Below are 14,051 nucleotides of genomic sequence, written 5' to 3'. Positions count from 1 at the left end.
AATCCAACATAGCAGTCAGATCGTTACCAAAATTGTCTGCGCTATGTGGCTGACAGGGTCTTGGTGCCCCGGCCGGGTGTCAGGTCTGAGCCTCTGAGGTGGGAGAGCCGAGTTCAGGACACTGGACCACCAGAGAGCTCATGGCCCCATGTAATATCAATCAGCGAGAGCTCTCCCAGAGGTCTCCATCTCAATGCTAAGACCCAGCTTCACTCAATGACCAGCAAGCTCCAGTGCTGGACACCCCAGGCTAAACAACTAGCAAGACAGGAACACAAACCCACCCATTAGCAGAGAGGCTGCCTAAAATCATACTAAGTTCACACACACCCCAAAACACACCACTGGATGCAGTCCTCCCCACCAGAAACACAAGATACAGTCTCATCCACCAGAACACAGGCAGCAGTCCTCTCCACCAGGAAGCCTACACAACCCACTAAACCAATCTCACCCACTGGGGGCAGACACCAAAAACAACGGGAACTATGTACCTGCAGCCTGCAAAAAGAAGACCCCAAACACAGTAAGTTAAGCAAAATCAGAAGACAGAGGAATATGCATCAGATGAAGGACAAAAGTAAAAACCCACCAGACCAAACAAATGAAGAGGAAATAGGCAGTCTACCTGAAAAAGAATTCAGAGTAATGATAGTAAAGATGATCCAAAATCTTGGACATAAAATAGAGAAAACACAAGAAATGTTTAACAAGGACCTAGAAGAAGTAAAGACCAAACAAACAATGATGAACAACACAATAAATGAAATTAAAAATTATCTAGAAGGAATCAACAGCAGAATAACTGAGGTAGGAAAACAGATAAGTGACTTGGAAGATAAAAGAATGGAAATAACTACCACAGAGCAGAATAAAGAAAAAAGAATGAAAACAATTGAGGATAGTCTTAGAGACCTCTGGGACAACATTAAATGCACCAACATTTGAATTATAGGGGTCCCAGAAGAAGAAGAGAAAAAAAAAAGGAGACTGAGAAAATATTTAAAGGGATTATAGTTGAAAACTTCCCTAATATGGAAAAGGAAATAGTCAAGTCCAGGAAGCACAGAGAGTCCCATGCAGGATAAATCCAAGGAGAAAAATGCCAAGAAATATGTTAATCAAACTACCAAAAATTAAATACAAAGAAAAGATATTAAAAGCAGCAAGGGAAAAACAACAAATAACATAGAAGGGAATCCCCATAAGGTTATCAGCTGATTTTTCCGCAGAAACTCTGCAAGACAGAAGGGAGTGGCAGGACATATTTAAAGTGATGAAAGGGAAAAACCTACAACCAAGATTACTCTACCCAGCAAGGATCTCATTCAGATTTGACAGAAAAATTAAAACCTTTACAGACAAGCAAAAGCTAAGAGAATTCAGCACCACCAAACCAGCTTTACAACAAATGCTAAAGGAACTTCTCTAGGCAGGAAACACAAGAGAAGGAAAAGACCTACAATAACAAACCCAAAACAATTAAGAAAATGATAATAGGAACATATATATCAATAATTACCTTAAATGTAAATGGATTAAATGTTCCAACTAAAAGACATAGACTGGCTGAATGGACACAAAAACAAGACCTATATATATGCTGTCTACAAGAGACCCACTTCTGACCTAGGGACACATACAGACTGAAAGTGAGGGGATGGAAAGAGATATTCCATGCAAATGGAAATCAAAAGAAAGCTGGAGTAACAATTCTTATACCAGACAAAATAGGCTAAAATAAAGACTATTACAAGAGACAAAGAAGGACACTACATAATGATCAAGGAATCAATCCAAGAAGAAGATATAACAATTGTAAATATTTCAGAAACCAACATAGGAGCATCTCAATACATAAGGCAAATACTAACAGCCATAAAAGGGGAAATCGACAGTAACACAATCATAGTACGGGACTTTAACACCCCACTTTCAACAATGGACAGATCAACCAATATGAAAATAAATAAGAAAACACAAGCATTAAATGATACATTAAACAAGATGGACTTAATTGATATTTTAGGACATCCCATCCAAAAAACAATAGAATACACTTTCTTTTTAAGTGCTCATGGAACATTCTCCAGGATAGACCAAATCTTGGGTCACAAATTAAACCTTGGTAAATTTAAGAAAATTAAAATTGTATCAAGTATCTTATCTGACCACAATACTGTGAGACTAGATATAAATTACAGAAAAAATCTGTAAAAAATACAAACACATGGAGGCTGAACAATACACTATTAAATAACCAAGAGATCACTGAAGAAATCAAAGAGGATATTAAAAATATCTAGAAACAAATGACAATGGAATCACGATGACCCAAAACCGAGGGGATTCAGCAAAAGCAGTTCTAAGAGGGAAGTTTATAGCAATACAATCCTGCCTCAAGAAACAAGAAACATCTCAAATAAACAACCTAACCTTACACCTAAAGTAATTAGAGAAATAAAAACAAAAAAATCCCAAAGTTAGCAGAAGGAAAGAAATCATAAATATCAGATCAGAAATAAATGAAAAAGAAATGAAGAGCAACGATCAAAAAATCTGGTTCTTTGAGAAGATAAAAAAAATGATAAACCACTTGCCAGACTCATCAAGAAAAAAAGACAGAAGACTCAAATCAACAGAATTAGAAATGAAAGAGGAGAAGTAACAACTGACACTGCACAAATACAAAGGATCATGAGAGATTACTACAAGCAACTATATGTGAATAAAATGGACAATCTGGAAGAAACGAACAAATTCTTAGAAAGCACAACCTTCTGAGACTGAACCAGGAAGAAATAGAAAATATAAACAGACAAATCATAAGAACTGTAATTGAAACTGTGATTAAAAATGTCCCAACAGGGACTTCCCTGGTGGTGCAGTGGTTGGGAGTCTGCCCGCCGATGCAGGGGACACGGGTTCGTGCCCCGGTCTGGGAAGATCCCACATGCCGTGGAGCAGCTGGGTCCATAAGCCATGACCGCTGAGCCTGTGCGTCAGGAGCCTGTGCTCCGCAACGGGAGAGGCCACAACAGTGAGAGGCCCGCGTACCGCAAAAAAAAAAAAAAAAAAAAATGTTCCAACAAACAAAAGCCCAGGACCAGATGGCTTCACAGGCAAATTCTATCAAACATTTAGAGAAGAGCTAACACCTACCCTTCTCAAACTCTTTCAAAATATACCAGAGGGAAGAACACTCCCAAACACTTTCTACGAGGCCACCATCACCCTGATACCAAAACCAGACAAAGATGTCACAAAGAAAGAAAACTACAGGCAAATATCACTGATGAACATAGATGCAAAAATCCTCAACAAAATACTAACAAACAGAATCCAGCAGCACATTAAAAGGATCATACACCATGATCAAGTGGGGTTTATCCCAGGAATGCAAGGATTCTTTGATATATGCAAATCAATCAATGTGATACACCATATTAACCAACTGAAGGAGAAAAACCATATGATCATCTCAGTAGATGCAGAAAAAGCGTTCAAAAAAATTCAACACCGATTTATGATAAAAACTTTCCACAAAGTAGGCATAGAGGGAACTTACCTCAACATAATAATGGCCGTCTATGACAAACTCACAGCCAACATCATTCTCAATGGTGAAAAATTGAAACCATTTCCACTAAGACCTAGAACAAGACAAGGTTGCCCGCTCTCACCACTATTATTTAACATAGTTTTGGAAGTTTTAGCCACAGCAATCAGAGACGAAAAAGAAGTAAAAGGAATCCACATCAGAAAGGATGTAAAACTGTCACTGTTTGCAGATGACCTGATACTATACATAAAGATACCTAAAGATGCTACCAGAAAACTACTAGAGCTAATCAGTGAATTTGGTAAAGTAGCAGGATAAAAAATTAATGCACAGAAATCTCTTGCATTCCTATACACTAATGATGAAAGATCTGAAAGAGAAATTAAGGAAACACTCCCATGTACCACTGCAACAACAAAAAATAAAATATCTAGGAATAAACCTAACTAAGGAGACAAAAGACCTGTATGCAGAAAACTATAAGACACTGATGAAAGAAATTAAAGATGATGCAAACAGATGGAGAGATATACCATGTTCTTAGATTGGAAGAATCAACATTGTGAAAATGACTATACTACCCAAAGCAATCTACAGATTCAATGCAATCCCTATTAAACTACCAATGACATTTTTCACAGACCTAAAACAAAAAATTTCACAATTTGTATGGAAACACAAAAGACCCCGAATAGCCAAAGCAATCTTGAAAAAGAAAAACGGAGCTGGAGGAATCAGGCTCCCTGACTTCAGACTATACTACAAAGCTACAGTAATCAAGACAGTATGGTACTGGGACAAAAACAGAAATATAGATCAATGGAACAGGATAGAAAGCCCAGAGATAAACCCATGAACCTATGGTCACCTTATCTGTGATAAAGTAGGCAAGAATATGCAATGGAGAAAAGACAGCCTCTTCAATACATGGTGCTAGGAAACTGGACAGCTACATGTAAAAGCATGAAATTAGAACACTCCCTAACACCATACAGAGCAATAAACTCAAAATGGATTAGAGACGTAAATGTAAGGCCAGACACTATAAAACTCTTAGAAGAAAACATAGGCAGAACACTCTATGACATAAATCACAGCAAGATCCTTTTTGACCCACCTCCTAGAGAAATGGAAATAAAAACAAAAATAAACAAATGGGTCCTAATGAAACTTAAAAGCTTTTGCACAGCAAAAGAAACCATAAACAAGATGAAAAGACAACCCTCAGAACGAGAGAAAATATTTGCAAACAAAGCAACTGACAAAGGATTAATCTTCAAAATATGCAAGCAGCTCCTGCAGCTCAACATGAAAAAAACAAACAACCCAATCCAACAATGGGCAGAAGACCTAAATAGACATTTCTCCAAAGAAGATATACAGATTGCCAACAAACACATGAAAGGATGCTCAACATCACTAATCATTAGAGAAATGCAAATCAAAACTACAGTGAGGTATCTCCTCACACTGGTCAGAATGGCCGTCATCAAAAAATCTACAAACAATAAGTGCTGGAGAGGGTGTGGAGAAAAGGAACCCTCTTGCACTGTTAGTGGGAAAGTAAATTGATACAGCCACTATGGGGAACAGTATGGAGGTTCCTTAAAAAGCTAAAAATAGAACTACCATATGACCCAGCAATCCCACTATTGGGCATATACCCTGAGAAAACCATAGTTCAAAAAGAGTCATGTACCACAATGTTCATTGCAGCTCTTATTTACAATAGCCAGGACATGGAATCAACCTAAATGTCCATCGACGGATGAATGGATAAAGCAGATGTGGCACATGTATACAATGGAATATTACTCGCCATAAAAAGAAATGAAATTCAGTTATTTCTAGTGAGGTGGTTGGATCTAGTGACTGTCATACAGAGTGAAGTAAGTCAGAAAGAGAAAAACAAATACCGAATGCTAACACATATATATGGAATCTAAAAAAAAAAAATGGTTCTGAAGAACCTGGGAGCAGGACAGGAATAAAGACACAGTCATAGATAATTGACTTGAGGACATGGGGCGAGGGAAGGCTAAGCTGAGATGAAGTGAGAGAGTGGCATGGACATATATACACTACCAAATGTAGAATAGATCGCCAGGGGGAAGCAGCCACATAGCACAGGGAAATCAGCTCGGTGCTTTGTGACCACCTAGAGGGGTGGGATAGGGAGGGTGGGAGGGAGGGAGATGCAAGAGGGAGGAGATATGGGGATGTATGTAAATGTATAGCTGATTCACTTTGTTATACATCAGCAACTAACACAACAATGTAAAGCAATTATACTTTAATAAAGATTTTTAAAAAAAGAAAGAAACAAACAAACCAAGAAAGCAACACAGAAAGCAAGAAAGATACAAAGAAAGAAAGAAAGAAACAAAGAAACGAAAGCAAGCTTGTCTTTGGCCCCATCTGCTTCCACCCCTTCCTCCTGCCACCTGGAGTGTCCCTCCTGCCCATCCTCAGGGTGTGGGGAGGGTGAAACAATTAACAACAAGGTGGCTGATGGGGCCTCCAAATGGACTCCACCTTCTGGGTGCAGGAGCACTGGACCACAGACACCTGGCAAATGTCCCTAACCCCCCAGGGACCTGGCAGTGAAGTCACTGTTTGAGACACACAAATGCACAAGCCCCTTCTGGAATAACCTGTGGCTTCAGCCAATTTCACATCTTTCACTCACGTCTTTTACAACACAATTTTGTATCTCGTTCTGGATGGCTCCATTAGATTCACTTCTCCTCACATACTCTAAGCCCAGTTACACCAAATGTGTTGCTGTTCCCTGACACTGCAGTGCTGCTTCACGCCCACGTGCCTTTGCCGTCCCCTCTGCAGAGACTAGCCATCCCTCTTCACCTCTGGCTCCTCCCTCAGGGCCCTGGGAAATGGCCGACCCAGTAGATTCTGGCAAGAACGTATTGTCCACTAGTAGGGAGTGGGAGAAAGGTTCAAAATACCCACAGTGACTCCATAACATATTTATTATTAATTTCCAAATTATGTGGGTCCGACGGGCAATGTGGGGTATTTTGTCCCACGTTGGAAGAGAAAGTGGATTTAGACCCATGCATCATGGAACCCAGGGTCTTCGAGGTCAGACACCAGCACTAGAGAGATGGAGGTCTGGCCCCATGGGGCCCGGGATGCATGAGCTTCTGCACTGCAAACTCAAGCTCACACAACCTGTCACCTGCACCTGCACCTGCCCCTCTGCCTCAGTCCCCATCGCATCTGGGGTACCTGGGAACCACTGCCATGCACACATGCTCAAATAGCATGGAGCCTCAGCCTCAATCACGCGTTTAGACACAGCAGTCATCCTAGAAACTCTTCATCCCAACAGCCACACCTTGCCAACGGGGTTGGAGAAGCCAGGCCAGCCGGGACTTGGAACCCACGTCACCACGCTCACTGTCACTGGTGCTGAACTCCGCGCTGGTCCATTTTAAATGAGGAAGCAAGAGGGGAAAGAGAAGAACCCACGGGTTGGAGTTTATAGCGTTTCTGAAACCATGGCAACCGAGGTGATATTTGTCTTTTCTTGTTATACGATGCAACTGATGGGGGCATATGTGATATAATTTAAAAGGGAACCCAAAAATTGGCGGTGGGGGAGGTTTAAGGCAGAATCTGTTCCCACCCTCATACCTGCTGAGTCTGAACACACCAAGGACAATGGCTGGACCATAAATAAAAATAGAACTCTGACCCATGACCTATGAGATGAATATTCAAAGTGTTCGGAAACTTTCAGAGCAATGATGTTATATCTCTTCTAATTATCACCATTGAAACCTAACTTTATGTCTATTGAATCTAATAATAAAAATTGGGGGTTTATTGTTTGTATGTCTTTTTTCTTTCTTTTTTCATAAATTCATTTCTATTGTATTTATGAAAATGTTGGCCTGCAATGGATCACAAAAATAAAAAGAAAATGAAAACTGATCTTCACTACAGAGAGACGGAGACTCACTGTTCTATCCTGCTCTATTCCCTTTCAGCAGTGAATAAATAAACAAATGTTAATTGAATGTGAGAATAAATCATTATTTATTCAATCCACATGAGGTCAGTGTGATTTTAAGAGGTGAAGATTCCTATTCCAAGTTTCCCAAGGGAACCCAAGCCCTCTGTGCTATAGGTTTTTGAGCCATAAGAGCGATGCTCTTAAGAGCTAGAAAGTGCGTCACATTAAAACCTAAACCAAAAGCAAATTGGCCTGCACACGACAGCAGTAGATAGCAGTAAATTACTTACTGAACAAGTGAGATTTGAATGACATTTCTTTTTTTTTTTGAGTATATCTTTTTTTTTAATGTTACCTTTTATTTGACAATGCTTCCTGTGTAATATAATATACCAAATATACCAAATACGCATAATTAAGTCTCTCTCTTCGAGACGCTTCAGGACAATATCACTTCATTTTCCCTTAATAAAATCCATTTCCTTTCTTCATAACTCTTTTGTTTTTTACATCTTTATTGGACTATAATTATTTTACAATGGTGTGTTAGTTTCTGTTTTATAACAAAGTGAATCAGTTATACATATACATACATACGTTTCTGGGAATAAAATAGTAACAGAAATACAGAGAAATCAAAGGTATTAGTATTTTGTTAGGTATTAGACTATTTGTAATTCAAAACAACTGTTTTAAAGGACAGCATCTAGTTTTCATATACTAGAATCCACTGGGGCCACTCTCCTTGGATGTGGGAAACATTTCCTCAGGATCCATCTTATTCAAAGGGCTGGTTTGGCAAGTAAATACGTCTAGAAACAGCCTTGGAAAGTCCCATTCCTGCACCTGCCAAAGTGCACACTTTTATCAATCTCAGGTCGAATTTCAGAAGTTGCTTCACTGTTATTCCCATAGCCAACAGAACATTGACAAAAATAGTCATGATAATTAGCATTATTGTGAGAAACGCTCTGCCCCAAACCAACACTGTCCAAGTATCCTACTGGATAAAAGTACAATAGACCCTTGTTCGTGTGCCCTGATCACCTGTTCAGTCACGAAGAAAACAACACTCGTGACCCTAAACCAATGGTTCTTGACCATTCATCCACTTTGGCACATGTGACTAATGGGGCTTCCTTACGGGACACAGCCCCTTGGGCAAAATGACATTAACCGCATTCCAGAGACGGCAGCTGTAACTCAAGAACATGTAACAGGATGCAGGTCCATGACGGGATGCTGTGAAAGGGCTAAATATTAGTACATCCCCTGCAGACTTTGTTACATCACCAGTAGCAAACTTTGACACCCCTCACAGATGGGGTACAGCCCACCAGCATGTCACAGCTCCGGGGTGGAAACCTTATCTACAATCACGGTGGCATATTTCATCAGGCCCTGGGGGTGACCAGAGCAATGGAGCCATACTCGCCCAAGCATTCACTTCGTAAACACATACTCCATTGAGAAAGCCATTAGGACACAGAAGTCGGATAAACCTAGGAACTCTGTCCTCGAGCAGCTCATAGCCAGTGGGAAAGCCTGCTAAGGATGCCACTGACACCTGTGGGTGCAGAAGTGATGAAGGATGAAGACGCGGGACGCAGGGGTCTTTGGAGACAAGCATCTCAGCTGTGATGTTTGGTACTTGGAAGCAGAATGTGATTGGAAAGTCTGGCCATGCCACACATGATCATTTTCTTAGTTTCATTTTAATTATATATGTACCCTTCAACCCCTAAAGCACAGAGGATCTAATTAAGGTCTTTAAAGGATATCTGGGATTTGTTTAATCAAGCATTGTAAGACACGCAGATATGGAAATGACTGCCACGCGGGAAGAAGTCTGTACTCACAGTTCCCTAGAAGCAGGAGCGTCCAGAGAAGCGCCAGGATTAGGCAGGAGGTGGCGGGGGTGGGGGAGGAAGACGGGCGAGAGCCTTGATGGTGAAGGAGCAGACGAAACAGGGCCAGCAGGTTTAGAGCTAGCTAGTTGGAATCATTTCACTGTCGTGCCCTTGGGCCTGGGATGAATAGGGCAGGTGCGTAGAGGCCCAGCCCAGCGTGTGAGAGCCCGGTAAAGACGGTGTTCTGGACGGGTTGGCTGGCATATGGGAAATGTGTTTGGAGACAAGTCCTTCACTACCTCTAGGAACTGGCTGCCCTGGGAGAGGCAGGGCCTCCAGGTTCAGCAAGGCCCCAGATGTCAAAGCATCAAAAATACAGGAAACAAAAAGACATCATGACTATCAGAGGCAGGTGCCCCTCAGCACCGTGTCACGGTTACTCCCCTGCCCGCCTGAGTCACAGGAAACCTGCAAGTTGGAAAACTCACAAAAGCCTTTGGCCACCTTGGAGGACACACACGTACACAGTGTCCTAAATATCGGATCCCATCAGACACTGTGAGGTCCTAAATATGAGACCAGAGAATGTATTCTTTCAGCTAAGCTCGGTAGGAACTAAAGGGTAAACTTGGAAAGCTAACCCCCCCAAGCATCACCCCTGGAAATGTTGAGGGGATTTGGGAGGGAGCTTCATCTCCTGGCAGTAGACTCCCAAGCCTCACTCCCCACTAACTCCCCCTCTTCGCTGACATATCAGCACCACCCATCCGCCTTGTCGAAGGCCACGTGGGCCCTCCACTCTGCTAGAAACGTTCTGTGTACTCTGGCATCTGACCCTCACAGCCCCTCGGGAGGGAGGAATTGTGCTTACTTCCAGAGGAGGAAAATGAGAGTAAAAGGCTTAAATAACATACCCGAAGCCACACAGCTGGGAGTTAGTGCAGCCAGCTCGTCGCGACTGTCTGACTCCCACTGTCCTCCCGCCCAGCCTCTCACCACCGTCCCAGGTGGGCGCCTCTGAGCAAGCCGAGGCGGTTCCCCCGGGCGTCTTCCCGGTCCCTTGTGATGCCTCGTGGTCTCCGAAATGGAAAAGAAGCATTGAAATCTGCCCCACTGGGGGCTCAGCCAGCTCAGCCCACAGAGCTGCCCTGTTCTGTCTGAGCCATTTTCCTGCAGGATCATTGAGAGGGTTCATCTCGGGCTGACAGTAAAGGAGCATTTACTTGACATGTCCCAGGAAATGGACTCTAAGCGATTATAATCAGCTCATCTTTACAATAATGCTGCAAGATGTAACCTCTGAGAAGTCACCCTTCTTCTGCCCACACTCTCTACCTACAATCAAGGCTTGCTCCTTGACAATTTTGGCCCCACTCCTATTTGAGGAAGGATGTTAATAGTTCTTTAAGTCATGTATGTGCGCCAGGAGCTTTACATACCCGTGGGGGAGGAAAAATAATTTCCCCTCTACCCTTCTAGGTTCTCAGCTGAGAGCCTCCTGTCATAAAAGGCAGAGTGACTGGAGAAAACGAACAGAAGTTTACCAATACGTATACCTCCTTTGTACACAGAAGATACCTAGGAAGACTGAATAACTCCCAGAAATGTCCCACACCATCACCTTAAATGCCATCTGCAGCTAAAGACAAAAGAAGATACTGGGGGTGGGGTGTGGCCAGTTACAAGTGACCAGGAGAACACAGTGAACAAGGATGAGGATGCGATGCAGCAGGTTTAAGACTTGCCTTCTCTACTGATGAGAGTTTCGAGAGATTTTGTCGTCCTTTTCTTCCTGGTCCAGAGGGGAGATACCCTTACAGGAGGAGATTTCCTTTACAAAGGTAAAAGTCTCCTTTAGAAGGGTAACTTCTACTTGGTTTTCATAGACTGTCCTATGTCCACTGTTTCCTAAAAATAATATTCTAAAGATAATCCTTACACCAAAGAGGCGTAATATTTTGGGGTGCATGTTCGGCTCTCCTTCCCACACCGTCTCCTTAGTGCCCACCTCAGATCCATGAAGATGGCCCAGATGAGAGTGGCTAAGACGCTTGCCGGGGGTCATGTGGCCCATAAGGGTTACACGCTGGATTCTCACCCAGAAGGATCGGGTTAGAAAAACCCAGTCTCTCCATGCACAATATCCTAGGCTTTGGCAGAAGGCAAACCCAGCTGCCTGGAGCCCCACCACTGGTCCTTCTCGACTTCTGCTGCCAGTTGCCCCATGGGTCCCAGACAGGCTGTGGAGAGACCCCAGCCAGCTTTCTCACCCCCACTTCTGGAGCTAGACAATAGCCCTCCGCAGAGGCCCAGAGGTAGAGCCTCTTCCCTCAGCATTCCTGCCTCACACCTGCTTAAGGGAGGATTTTCTCAACTTCCAGACGAGGAAGGTACTGGTGTCACCAACGTTTCTGCTGGAAACAGTGTCCTGGAAGCCTGGGTGGGGACCAGGGAGAAGGGAGTGGCCGAGGTTGGTGGGGAGGGAGATGAACGAGCCAGTAACGGGATGCCCCCTCAGAATGTTCCTCCTGAAATAGCAGTTTAGTATGGAGGTGAAGAAAATGTGACTTTATGTAAATAAAATTTCTGACTTACTCACCCTGCAGAGCGTGGAGTCCCTCTCCTGTGCAGCCTCTCTCCCGACGCAGGCATGTGCCTTCCACCCTTTTATATGCTCCTGCCTAAGTCCCAGAGGAAGCAGATGCTTGTGGGTTTGAGATCGTGCTTAGGGGAGGCCAGCGCCGGAGGACAGACAGGAGATGCATTCCCAGACTGGCCACGACCTGGCCTCAAGGGCAATGGCTCACTCGGTGTCCAGACGGTCCTCAGAGTGGCAGCGGGGAGCACCGGGTCTCAGGAGCATCCATCTGGGGGGGTAGAATTGGCTGCCAGCTCCCGTCCCCAGTGGCTCAAACATTCTTCCGATGGGAGTCAGTATCCCAGTCACCTTCCTCCCCGGAGCTGGGGTTTGGCAGCCGCCTGAGTTTGTAACCGTCACCCTGGGAAGCGACTCCACAGAGATGGTCAGTTCGTGTTTCCTGGTGAGTCCACTGAAGCCAAAAATGGCCCTTTTCCAATTGCCATGGGCTCCTTCCTGTGTCCTGTCTCCAGGCATGTCCACACTCGAACCAGGATCTCCAACCGGGCAGACGTCTAGAGGGGCAGGAAGCACAGACTCCCAGGGGTGCCTGGAAGATACCATGAAAGGGTTAATCATGCCTCCCCCTCACTTCCTTCCCAGATGTGCACATTCTCACCCTATAGACCAGCCATCGGTGAACACATCGATGCATCAGTGTTGCATGAAAGAAGCTTCACGCATCAGTCTTGTGTGAAAGCACCCCGTTCAGTCAGGGCCCTACCCCTCAGCTGAACTTGTCACAGGCCATTCCACGGTCCCATCCGGCTGGACGCTTCTGGGTGGAGGGTCCAGGGTAAGATCATGGATCGTGGCTATTGCAAACTGTGGCCTTTCTTTTGCCATGAAATGGGTGCCTTGGTGTATTTGTCCTGCAGGGATTCCCTAACCAAGTAAACGGGATGGTTTCAAACAACAGAATTTTATTCACTCTCCGATCTGGAGGTGAAAAGTCCGAAACACAGATACCAACAGGCTGACTCTTTCGGGAAGGTCTGGGGGAGAATCTGCTCCTAGTCGCCCTCCCCGCTCCTGGCGGCTGCCTGCCACCCTGCTGCTGCCAGGCGTGGCTACATACCCCCGCGGCCTCTGCCACTGTCCTCACGTGGCATCTCCCCACACTCCCCGACTGTGTCTGAGCCCCTTCTCTTCTTACAAGGACACTTGTCACATTGGATTAAGGCCCCTCCTGCTCTAGGGTGACCTTTTAGCTTGATTATGTCTGCAAAGATCCTTTTCCAAATAAGGTCACATTCAGACGCTGGGGTTAGGCCTTCAACGTATGTGTCAGGGGGACACAATTCCACCTGTGGCGCTGGGCACAGGATGTCCTGTCGAACTGTAGACAGAGACGCTCTGTAGGTCTTGTATCGGGGGTGCCGGTGGGGACACGGGGACGGGGGTCAGACTCACGTTCACTGCAGCGACACATTGATTGTCCCTCCCGGGTAGGAGGTGGCCATGTCTCTGACCCTTTATACTTAATACCGCCTGATCAATATTTGAAATATACGTTGACTTGATCAACTGTGCACTAATGATCATTACGAGGCTTATGTCTTCAAGCCAGAAGAAATGTTCTTTCTAAACATTTGTTTATCAAAAATGTTTACATTTCAATTATAGACATTCCAAATGCTAAAGAAGAGCTTGCAGTGTCCGTTGGCTTTTTCACAGATAACGGTCAGTATCAGATCATCTGTGTATTTATAGTCCATGGTTACATTTTTTAAAGTGATGAAACAATTTTAGTCTAAAATGTCTGTGTTCGCATATTGATATCAGCAACGTCCTGGGCAACTGTTGAAACTTTTATGAAAACCTGCAGACAGATGTCAACTTAACAGTGCACGAGGAAGAGACACGGTTTTTCAAGTTCATCTTGGGGGTAGATAGGTGTGAGGCCCCCTGTCCTAGGGGGGCCCGGAGATGGCGGGGGAGGGGAGGCAGAGTCTAGCTGGCTTCCCCCTGCTCCTCCCGGGTCTCCCGGAGGGAGTGGGGACTCAGAGGGGGTGGGGCAAT

The 14,051-nt window shown here is 44.2% G+C and overlaps 1 long non-coding RNA gene across 2 annotated transcripts in view; it reads right to left on the bottom strand.

Annotated features, from left to right (window-relative positions):
• LOC117313555 (uncharacterized) overlaps positions 1-12,572 on the bottom strand; it is a 93,068-nt gene extending 80,496 nt beyond the window's left edge. For both annotated transcript variants that reach the window (XR_004528030.2, XR_004528029.2), the window contains exon 1: positions 11,991-12,572. This is a non-coding gene — a long non-coding RNA (uncharacterized lncRNA). The remainder of the gene's footprint in view (positions 1-11,990) is intronic.
• Positions 12,573-14,051: the final 1,479 nt, after the last annotated feature.

This window comes from Tursiops truncatus, chromosome 9 (assembly GCF_011762595.2).
Source record: "Tursiops truncatus isolate mTurTru1 chromosome 9, mTurTru1.mat.Y, whole genome shotgun sequence".
NCBI classification, from domain to species: Eukaryota; Metazoa; Chordata; class Mammalia; order Artiodactyla; family Delphinidae; genus Tursiops; species Tursiops truncatus.
The sequence above is the reverse complement of the archived record's forward strand: the minus strand, read 5'-3'. Positions and strand labels throughout refer to the sequence as shown.